This window comes from Trichosurus vulpecula, chromosome X (genome assembly GCF_011100635.1).
Source record: "Trichosurus vulpecula isolate mTriVul1 chromosome X, mTriVul1.pri, whole genome shotgun sequence".
Taxonomy (NCBI): domain Eukaryota; kingdom Metazoa; phylum Chordata; class Mammalia; order Diprotodontia; family Phalangeridae; genus Trichosurus; species Trichosurus vulpecula.
Window position 1 is genome coordinate 21,568,159 of NC_050582.1, and position 12,416 is coordinate 21,580,574.

Below are 12,416 nucleotides of genomic sequence, written 5' to 3' on the forward strand. Positions count from 1 at the left end.
GGAACAGAAACCATTTCTCTTAGCTTGGAGAATAAGAGCTCAGAGTTCCAAAATAAATTGTGCTTTCATGGTATTTAAAAGTGAATTGCCTATTTTAATGAACACACAATGATAAGCTCCATTTGAAAATATATATCTTTGTATGAAGAAAACAGAAAAAGCCTTTTGAGTGATGTGTTTGAATCCGTCTCAACTTGCTAAGTAGAATCAGGGGAAAGGGCTGATGCAATCTTTGGTGATAGAATGGCATAATATCTTCAAACCTACTCTTTTTTCTTATTTCTTACACCATGAGTTCACAGTTCATCTAAACATCAGTAGTTAATGAGACCTAGGCTGTTTTGCCGGTACCCATTGTTGCTCATGCTCCAGAAACTCATTTAATTTGCATCAGAATGAAACAATCTGATGTTTATAATATACTAGGAGCATTGCTTTTTGTGAATCTTTTTAAAATCACCTAAAAATAAGTCTTAGAAATGAATTTTTTTGACTCAACCGAAAGGCGCTTTTTCACACATTTCTGAAATGTCCATCAAGGGAAAGTGCAGTTCAACTTTCATTATGTGAATATGCTAGAGAATGGCCAGTTAGAGTTTTATTTTATATTCTTTAAAAACATCCTACAGGGAAACAGTTAATCTATTTTAAACTAAAGCTTTACTTTTGTAATCTAGCCAGTGCTTCGAGTTGTGTCATTGATCTATGATTTATGGGATTTAAACTACCTCATGGCTGTAACACTGGTTTCTATCCAAGGTGCTGAGTTGAATACTAATTACAAGATCAGATTTATGCTGTTGGGCTAAGCAGCTGAAGGAGTTCTCCATGAAGGACTCCCTTCTCCAACGCTGACACAGTGGAACCCTAGGGAGGTATTTGTAAAGGAAAAAAATGAGGGGCACATAAATGGTAACGAAGAAAATTTCTTAAGCTATATTTTGTAAGTCTGTTGAATGAATGTCTTCCAATCACACACAGCCAGTCGCGAATGGAGGTGTGTTTATTTGTGCAGATGGAAGGCACACACTCTATATTGCCCAGTTTATTTTCTTACCCCTATATGTGCTTTTGTGTGGATACAGTGTAAACAATCAAATCAAAATTTGTGGATTCATTCTAAACCTTAGATTAACAGCTAAAATAAAAGGGTATAATGGGAGGAGCACCAGACTAGGAGTGAGGAAATCTGTGTTCTGGGCCCATTCTGGCTGCTAATTAGTTACTGTGACCTCCGGCAAGTCACTCCGCCTCTCAGCCTCAGCTTCCTCATCTCTAAATTGAAATGGTTAGTCCCTCTGGCCTTAATATACTCTGATTCTATGATGCAAGCTTTTCTTTAACAGTAGATCCAAATTGCTAAAGCAGCCTTTCATTTGGCCCTCAGATGTCAAGTTGCTTTACTGGAAGGAAGGGAGAGATTCTTCAAGAGCTTAGAAAAGGCAGCTCCTTCTGTCTATGGGTACTCAGTGCTGGCACACTTATAGTTTGGTTGAGAACTAACAGTCACTGGATTTTTGTATACAACACAAAATATTATCTTCTTCAACATGGAAAAGCCAGTAGGACACACCTAGAAAAAGCAAATGGTATCATCATTAGAGGCTGAGCACTGGTAGTTGAGATCCGGCAGCACAGCCATTTTTGTTGTTCAGTCATGTCCAACTCTTCGTGACCCCATTTGCTGTTTTCTTGGCAAAGGTACTGGAGTGGTTTGCCATTTCCTCCTCCAGCTCATTTTACAGAGGAGGAACTAATGAGGCAGACAAGGTTAAGTGACTTGCCCAGGGTCACACAACTAATAAGTGTCTGAGACCAGATTTGAACTTAGGAAAATGGGTCTTCCTCACTTTAGGCCTGGTGCTCTATCCCCTGCAGCGCCACCTAGCTGCCCATAGATGCCATAGATGAATGAAAAATAAGGCCAGCCTTTGGAATCTAACTTAAAACTAAAAAGGCAAGTATTTATAAATCTGAGTATGGTTTGATTTTCAAAAGATTCTAAACTACTCTTTTCTCCATGTCAGCAGAGAGCACATGTGCTAGTTGGTGTTTCTTTGCCCTGAACCTACCTCAAATTATTATTATCTTTCTCTTTGTTGGCTTATCACTCAGTCCAAGACTACCTACTAGCCCATAGCATAATAAAAGCATTCTAGGTATTTGTGTCACTTAACACAGTTTAATCAATCTTGTAGCTGTGGGCATTGATTGTTGTGACAGCTGAATTGAACCAGTCATTTGTGTTATGGTCTGTTCATTTTGTGCACATACATGGCCTAACTATCAAATTAAATCTCTAAAATGGCAAGCAAGCCAAAAACATTCAGGCCCAGTACACAAACCATAAATGCCAAATCCAGCAGGGCACTTTATGGCCAGCTAAATGTTGGAGTGTTATTATTAAAATGAAGCCTTTTGAATTAAGGAACAACTTTTATTCATTGCCAGTTTCCACATTACTTAATGGTCTGTATTCTCAACCCCCAAACGTCTGATGACAAATGTGCAGTTTATCACTAGGCCCATTTTTTACATTTCTAGACAGCTAGGCTTGACCAAAGCAGACATTTCTCTGGCAGAGCCTTTAAGAATCCAGGGCCATCTCAGCAATCTCATGAGGCTTAAGTTGATGATGTTCAAGGAAATTCTTTGTAAAGATGGATTTTCTTTAACATGCTCTAGCTGTGTCTCCATGTGCAAAATAAGAGAAATGAGGTAGCTTTGGCCTCGTTTCCCATTCCAAAGTCTCTCAGCAGCAGCAGAGGTGATGGTATCACAGCTTCACACCAGATTAGTGATTCACATTTTCCAGATGCTTATCTCTACTTTTCTTGGGTAAATAAAAAAAAGAGGAAGAGGCTAATTGGGCTAAATAAAAATGCTTTTATTTATTTAGCAGGTAATAGTGGGAGAGGGAAAAATAATGAACATTCTTTGATAATGGAAAGTTGTATGTTATCTAAGTGCCACTGTGGTTTTATTATGGTTCTGGTTCATCTCCACTCTCTTGTTCCTCTTTAAATCCTTTGGGGAATATGAGATCTTATCAGTGTGAGTACTCTAGGAATGGATCTCAACCCACCCATGACTTCTCATCCTATGAGATTCCTGTCATCATTCTTCCATAGACACTCTATTTCCTTCCCACTTGTTAGAGGCCTTTCCTCTAGGACCTTTTCCATTTTTAGAGTACCAGTGAAGTACTTAATCCCTCTGTCTGTTATCTCTTGCTCTTGCCACGTGACTGGCCCATCTCTTTTCTGGTAGCATATTCCCTCAGTGTTATCCGTTATGCCACTTCTTGAGCATAGGCCATCATTGGCCATATGTGACTGCCTACTTGGGCCTGTCATACATCCCTCAATTGCTCTTTGGGCTACCTCCAATTTGAATGTTTTGGAGATCATGGTGTTAAAAGATTTGTAATCATAGCTCATTGCCAGAACATTTGTTTTAATAAGGGGACCTTCACAACAGGGAGCAGGTTGGGATCATTAAATGAAACCCCAAATTTCACTGACAAAATCCAGGCCATTCATATCTTCCCATCGAATTCTGGGTCACATTCATTGTCTATCTCTAGTACCTAACCCAAATATGTGTACTTATATACTCAATCAATGGACTGATTATTCAACTGTATGTCCTAATATACATGAATAGGTATTATTTATCCATTTAGTTTTTCCTATAGAGTTTAGTGTACCAATCTCTTTTGAATAATCATAGATTTCCCTAAGGGAGGCCCTGTAATGCTCTGAAGCTTGATGCAGTCAGTACCATAGCATCCATAGACAAGAGCATTTGAAGGATCTCACCATCTATAGGGAATGCCTCTTCTATATGGATGTCATGCAAGACAACCTCTGTGATGGAAGTAATCCCCTTTGATGAGCCTCCTTTGGCATTAAGAATAAGTCATCAAACATATCAGGGAATCTTTATAATCTTAACACAGACATGAGAGTTACCTTGTTGGAGAATATCCTTTAAAGCTATGTTTTGCTCTGTGGAGTCCTATGCGTCTTTGTAATTGATTAACAGTAGATGATAGGATCTTGTATTCTCTGTACTTTCTAGTCACCTTTCCCCCTAATACATGTCAAGATTACTAGAGATAATTTGCCCAGCCTCAAATGATACTATTTTTCTTCTAATGTAAAGCCATTGATCTTAGACATATGTAGGTTGTTCAGTTTGGTAAAAAAGAAAACTTCTTTAAAGTGAAAGTAGCTCTTGGAAACTAATTGCAGAGTTGTAAGGATATAAATGAGTTGCAGTGTGGCCCACAAGGCTCAAGTGATCTATACTAGGCTTTGGGATCTATACTATTTGACTTCAGGAAACTGCAAAGCCCATTTAATGACCCAAACTTCATCCAGAAATTAAAGATCCATTAAAAATTCCAGTGTTCTGTTGTTATTATTGTATGGCTATGAGACATGGAATGCAACCAGTCTTAGAAGGATTGAAAATGATTATCACATAGGGCAACAGAGAGGCACATGGTGGATATGAGTTGGCTACAACATACAAAAATGACAAACTTTAAAGCGCAGGAGTAAGACATGTTATCAAGGGAATGTATGGTAAGAAGGAAATAGGAAATAGTCACACATTGAGAGGGAGATATGACAAGGGAATATCCTGAGGTCTCTACTGATACCCTCATATTGTCAGAAGAAGTTGAGAAAGGCCTCCGGAATTTAGAGTGGACCCTGGGTTGACATTATAGACAAGAGCCACACAGGTCAGGCAGGCATGGGTGAGTTGTGATTTGTATCATTGGAAAGAATGTTCAAATCATTGGGGTCACAGATGCATTTGAATATTTGAGAGAGATCTATACTAATTGGGAGAATTAGAAATGATGAACCATATGTCTTAGTTCCTTTTACTGACGATGTATAGATACAGAGCTGGTAGAGCTGATTTCTTGACCTTTGTAGGGTATGATAAAAAGTGCTTTAAGGGCCAAGAATTCTGTTGTGATGTCCAGAATTGCTTTTGATTGAAAGTGATGATAGGCCTTGCAAGCTTTATGCCTCAAAGTGATAAGTGGGGCAGTCATTCCCTACCTCTGAGTTAAAATTATTGCAAGGGAGCTATGAATCCCTATGCAAAACTATAAATATCTTCTAGAAAAAGAATAATGTTTTATATATCTACATTACTATTCTTGGCATGTAGGTAGTAGGCAGAAACTATTGTTTTTTTAATTAAAAATTTTTTCAATTAACATTTTCTCTCTCTCTCTCCCTCTCCCTCCCTCCCTCCTTCCCTCTTTCTCTCACTTTCCACCCCCTCACCCAGAAAAAAGAAGAAAAACAAAATACCTGCAACAAATATGCGCAGCCAAGCAAAAACAAATTCCCGCATTGGCCATATCCCAAACTGTGTCTCACTCTGCATATCTAATCCATCACTTCTTTGTTAGGAAGTAGGAAGCATTCTAAATCCAGGTTGATAAATTATGACCCCAGGCCCAAATGTGGCCTGTCTCCGACTTTTGTATGGCTTGAGAGATAAGAATGCTTTTGTATTTAAATTTCTAAATCCATTTTTATCATGTGAGTCATACAAAAGCAGGTTGCAAACCACATTTAGATTGTGGGCTGTTGTAAATTGCTGTCCCCTGTTCTAAATTGCTAATCCTGTTTGATCATTATGTTGACTGGAGGTTTTAAATCTTTCATAATCATTCATTTTAACAATGTTGGTATAGTAAAAATTGTTTTCCTGCTGCTTACTTCTTTCTTTTGATGTCTTTCTTTCTTCTTGTGTTTGTATTTAAAAGCTTCTGCCTATTTCCAGTCTTTGTTAAGGAATACTTGAAAGTCTCCTACTTTATTAAAGGTTCATTTTCCCTTTTGTAGGATTATATTCAGGTTTTCTGGGTAAGTTATTCTTTGTTTATTAGCTTATAACTTTTGCCTTTTGCAATTTATTGGCTCCTTTTGAGTGGTAGCTGCTAAAACTTGTGTGACCTTGACAGTGGTCCCTCAGTACTTGAGCTTTTTCTGACTGCTTGCATTTTTTTTCTTTCATCTGGAAGCTCTAGATTATGGCTGTGACATTCCTGGGAGTTTTCATTTTGGGTTTCTTTTAAGGAGTTAACTAGAAGATTCTTTCTCTTTCCACTTTGCCCTCTGATTCTGAGAAATTTAGAGAGTTTTCTTTCATGATTTCTTGAAATATGTCTAAGATTTTTTTTTGGCACTTGCTTTCAGGTAGTTCAAATTATTTCTTCTTAATCTGTTTTCCACGTCAGTTGTTTGTAAGATTATCTTAGATTTTCTTCTATTTTTTCTATCTTTTGACTTTGTTGTAATATTCTTTGCTATTGCATTGTGTCATTAACTTCTGTTTGATTCACTCTAATTTTCTAATTTTCAGGGAGCCTGTTACTTAGGGTAACTTTTCATACCTCTTGAACTGAACTATTCTTCCAAGACTCTCCCCATAATTCATTTCTTTTCCAATTCTTTCCTTTATCCTTTTGTTTTATTTATAATATTATTTTAACTCTCGTGTAATTTCTTTTACCAATTATAATTGATCTGGTGGACAAGATACAAACACATATATATGTATGTATATATACACACACATATATATATAGTATGTATGTATGTATATATGTTTTGCTTGTAGATATTTTGAAGTTATTTTCTTCTTTTGGGTTTGTGGCTTGGGAATCCCTGGCCTCATAATAGCTCTTTATTTGCCCTTTTTTCATTTAATGATTCTTCCAACAATCTGGTCTGGGCAATCCAGCCTTGCTGATCTAGCTGTGAGTTCTGAGGGCTGAGTTTGGAATTCTGGCCCTTCTAGAATTACCCTGGCATTGCTTTCCTGGGTGGGGGATTAGTCTCTAATTTTCTCTGTGTGACTTTGTGCTTTAGGCTCTGGACACTGAGATCTTGGCCCCTTGGGAGACCCCATATTGCTGGCCTGGGCAGGAGGCTGAGTATAATATCAGCTCTGGGCATCCCTTGGAGCTCTGGACACAGTCTGTGATACTGGACTACCCTCATTCTATAGATCTTTCCCTGATCACTTGCATGCACCTATAAGTTTTTATCTTGCACTGGAAACATGTCTCACTGTAGTTCTTTTGATTTTCTGTTCACTACTGGTCTAGCATTCTTTTTAGATCATTGTTAAAGTAGTTGTGCAGGGACTTGTGCTATATTGCTTCCTCCTGCCCCACTTGCCTGTTCTCAGGTAGAGGGGATTGTAATTAATAAAATACAAATACATTTTAAAAATATAACTAAACTCATAGTATATATTTTCAGAATCACAGATAATAGTATAACTATTATCACATGGAGGTTCAAGACATTTTTTACATTAAAAAGACATCTTCAAATAAAGGAAAATATAAAAACCCAACTCTCGTAACTTTAAATATGAATGGGTTAAACAATCCAATAAAACCAAACAAAATAAACCCCTGCAATCTTTTGCTAACAAGGAAACACATCTAAGATATGCAAAGAATCAAAACGAGAGGCTGGAACAAAATTTATTACACATAACCAGACAAATAGGAGTTGCAGTCATGCTACCTGATAAGGCAAAAGAGAAATCACGATGTAAAAAGAAGGAAGTTACCTTACACTGGATGGAACCCGGGACAAGAAACCAATATCAGCATTTAAACTCATAAGGGAAAATTGACTGAATTGCCAAAAGACATAGATAGTAACACAATCACAGTAGTAAACAGTAATGGTCGAGAAGTAGTGAACACATCTTTTGCAGACCATAATGCAATAAAAATAATAATTGAGAGAGCACAATCAAAAGACAAAGACTTTAATGGAGATTTAATAACCAAATCCTAAATCATGAGTGGGCCAAACAACAAACAGAACCAATAAACATGTGAAGGACAGTGATGATAAAATAGCTTTCCCAAATTTCTGAGATGCAACTAAAACAATCCTCAGGAAAAAGATTAAATTCCCTAAAACACACACTAACAAAATAGAAAAGGACAAGATTAATGAACTAAATGTACATTTAAAAATTAGAATCAGAGAAATAGATAAATTGGAAACAAAAAAAGCTTAAAAAGCTTTGATTCAGAGCTGGTGCTGCTGTGTATGTGCCACCCCAGTGAAATTATTGACAAAAGAAATGGTTCATACCTACCAAGATATTTGTAGTAGCTTTTTTATGGTAGCAAAAAACTATAAGTAAAGGAGATGTCTATTAGTTGTCGACAAAAAAAATTGTAGTATGTGAAAGTAATGGAATATAATCATGATGATTGTAAAAGATGAATTATGATGACTACAGAGAAGCAAAGAAAAAACTACAAGAACATCTGATGCAAAGTGAAGTAAGCAGAGACAGGAAAATATCATTTTTGCTGTTCAGTTGTTTCAAACTTTTTCTGACCCCATTCCTTATCCAGCTCATTTTACAGATAAGGAAATTGAGAAAACCAGGGTTAAGTGACTTGCCCAGGGTCACCCAGCTTGTAAGGGTCTGAGGCCAGATTTGAACTCAGAAAGGTAAGTCCTCCTGACTCCAGGCCCAGCACTCTCTCCGTTGTGCCACCCACCTGCCCTAGGAAAACATTATACATAATGACCAAAAGAATGTATATGGAGAGAACAAGAACCATAAAACAATCAAAACTGAATGTTGTGAAATTATAAAGGACATACTTTGCCCAAAAGTACATATAAGAAAAGATAACTTCCCTCCACTCCTTTGCAGAGGTATGAAGGGATTGGTCTCAATGGAGATGGAATATTGTATATAATGTCATATTTTTAGATGTATTGACTGGCTTTCACTAATATTTTTCTTTTCCTCATTTAAAATAATTGTTGTAAGGTATGACTTTCTAGGAAGAGGTAGGATGGGGATACAGCGTACAGTTTACATAATGTAAAAGCAAAAGATATCAATAAATATCTATGGAAAAAAATAACAGAAAAGAAGCCCTCATAGTTAGGAGGTTGGGAAGTTCTGGCACAAAGTTAATGGTTACCCTAAAGGTATGCTCTGTGATTCCCTTTTATACTGGCTGGGCTGTGTGCTTTGGTGTGAGTCTCTTTGTGAAAGAACTCTGTGAAAAATAGGTTTTAAAATGCCCCATCCATAAACTGCAAGGCTTTTGAAATAAAGTACAGATGATTTCTCCCTCACAAATCTAAAGACACATGAAAATATAATTAACCAATGTGGTATAAAGTTGGTCCCTATTTTGAATTATGATAACGTCTCATTTGTCCAGCATAATAGAAGGATTAATGGTGAATGACTTGTCCTTACAACAGAATCATATTCCCCCAAGCATCAAAACTTTAAAAAAAAGTTTTTATGGTTTCTTCAAAGTTCTGTGACAGCGCTTCCTATAAGCAGAGTATCTTGAACACAATTTGACCTTTTATTGATGACTCGGGGTTATCATTATGGAACTTATTTACTGTGCTGTGCTTTTAAGACAATGATGTCCTCAGAGACTCTTGAGATGGGGAGTGCTCTTTGCCCCTACCTTAAACAATCTCAGACTTGTACTTTTCTGGGTGATGTTTTATCTATCCTCTTCTTTGATGCCAATTGTTTCTTCTCTATTGTCAGTATATCTGCTTTTTTCAGCCCAACACTATTGCTACCACTACTCTGATGTCTGTTATTACTTAGATCAGGGCTGTTCAACCTTAGGTTTTTATGGAAACAATAGACAATATATTTTGATTTGCCATTTTAGTGAGAGCTCTGCGGTAGCTCGGCTTAGTTTACTAAAGCATTTATGTAAATTTCTAGGCTTGTAGGCAGGCTGCATAAATCTCACTGTAGGCTGCATCTTGGACAGCCCTGACTTAGAGTAAACTAAAGATTAAAAGAAGTGAGGTAACCAAATTTGTTAAGTCACTAACATTAATTTTATTTTATATTTTTCCATTTTAATATTATTTTGTTTTTTCTTCCAATTATATGTCAAAACAATTTTTAGCATTCATTTTGACAAGGTTTTGAGTATCAAATTTTTCTCTCTCCCTCCCTCCCATCCCCTTTTCTGAAAATGGTGGGCGACTTAATATAGGTTATGCATGTGCTATCATGCAAAACATACTACCATATTAGTCAAAATTGTGAAAGAAGAAACAGATCAAAAGGAAAAAACAACACGAGGAGGAATAAAGTGAAAAAATATACTTCAATCTGCTTTCAGAATCCATCAGTTCTTTATCTGTATGTGGATAGAATTTTCGTTCATGAGTCCTTTGTACTTGTCTGGGATCATTGTGTTGCTGAGAACAGCTGAGTCATTCATAGTTGATCATTACCCAGTGTTGCTGAGACTGAGGACCATATTCTCCTGCTTTTGCTCACTTCACTATGCATCAGTTCATGCAAGTCTTTCTAGGTTTTTCTGAAGTCTGCCGGTTCATCATCTCTTATTGCACAATAGTATTCCATTACAGTCATATGCCACAGCTTGTTCAGCCATTCCCCAATTGATGAGCATCCCCTCAATTTCCAATGTTTTGCCACTACAAAAAGGGTTGCTATAAATATTTTTGCACATGTAGGTCTTTTCCCCCTTTTTATGATCTCTTTGGGATACAGACTTAGTAGTGGTCTTAGTAGATCAAGGGTATGCACAGTTTGGTTGCCTTTTGGGCATAGTTCCAAATTGCTGTCCAGAATTATTGGATCAGTTCACAATTCCACTAACAGTGCATCAGTGTCCCAATTTTCCTACATCCTCTCCAATACTTATCATTTCCTTTTTTCATCATATTGGCCCATCTGATAGGTGTGACTTGTTATTAGATAGCTTTGATGTCTTCATCTGAGAGCTGCCTATTCATATCTTTTGACCATTTATCAATTGGGGAATGGCTTGTATTCTTATAAATTTGATTCGGTTCTCTATATATTTGAAAAATGAGGCCTTTATCAGAGACACTTGCTATAAAGATTGTTCCTCAGTTTTCTCCTTTTCTTCTAATCTTGGTTGCATTGGTTTTGTTTGTACAAAAGCTTTTTATTTTAATATAATAAAAATTATCCTATTTTATAATTCATAATGCCTGTAACTCACTTAACTTTTCCTTTAAGCATTTGGATGTGATACCATTTAGTGCATATATGTTTAATATTAATATTGCTTCATTGTCTATGGTGCCTGTTAACAAGATGTAGTTTCCTTTTTTATCTCTTTTGATTATTTCTGTTTTTGCTTTTGCTTTGTCTATGATTAGGATTGCTACCCCTGCTTTATTTTTTTACTTCAGCTGAAGTACAATAGATTTTGCTCCAGCCCCTTAACTTTACTCTGTGTGTGTGTCTCTGCTTCATGTGTGTTTCTTGTAAACAACATATTGTAGCATTCTGGTTTTTGATCCATTCTGCTATCCACTTCCATTTCAAAGGAGAGTTCATCCCATTCATTACTAACTGTGTGTTTCCCTCCTGTATTGGTAATTAGGGTGGGACTTTTTTTTTACTGTTTTCTCTTTTGGAGCACTTAGGTAATCAAGTGTCTTTGATGAGTCTGGCCTTTGTTTCTTTGATTAAATCGGGAGTCTTTGATGACCTTCTTATGTCAAGGGAAAGCCTGGTTCACATAGGTTTGCATCGCATGGCTGTGGTGCCTGAAGAAGTGCCACATGGTTTTGAGTTGCATGGTTGTGATGCCCTTTGACCCTGAACAGGGTATATAAACTCAGAGGTTAACGTTTTGTTTGAGGCTCTCACTTGCTGGAAGAGTGTTGTGTGATTTGACCAGATGAGACTCTGGGTAGCTGTGGTTAAGGACCCCCCCGCCCCCACCGGCCCTGGCTTGAAAACTCAGATGTTGGTGCTTACCTAGTAACTATATACTGAGATGTTGGACAGAAAGCTAGAAACCTGTCTACTGGTTTGTGTTATTTGATCTGTTGATATTTTCTGTTTGTAATTCTATTTGTATTTGCTCTGAAGTTTAGGGTCCTGGCTTTTTCCTCTGAACTAAGTGAATGATATATGTATATTTAATTAAACTGAGATTGTTAACCCTTAAAGTTGCTTTCCTTAGAAGAGATCAAAGAACCTGTGCTAGCAGCCTTCCTGTATGCTGGTCTTGGTGGGTCTTTCAACATTGTTGTTGCACCTCCATCCTATCTTTCCTCCTGTTTGTCCTCTCTCTTTCCTTTCCCTCCTTTCCCTCCTCACCAGTGTTTTGCTTCTGTCTACCACCTCCCCCAATCTGCTCTCCCTTTCGTCAATACCCCCCTTTATTTAATCTCCTTCCCTCCTACTTTCCTGCTGGGTAAGATAGATTTCTATATTCAAATGATTGTGTTTATTATTGCCTCTTTGAACTGATACTGAAGAGAGTAAGGTTCAAGTGATGCCCATCTTTCCCTCCACTATAATAGGTTTTTTGTGCCTCTTCA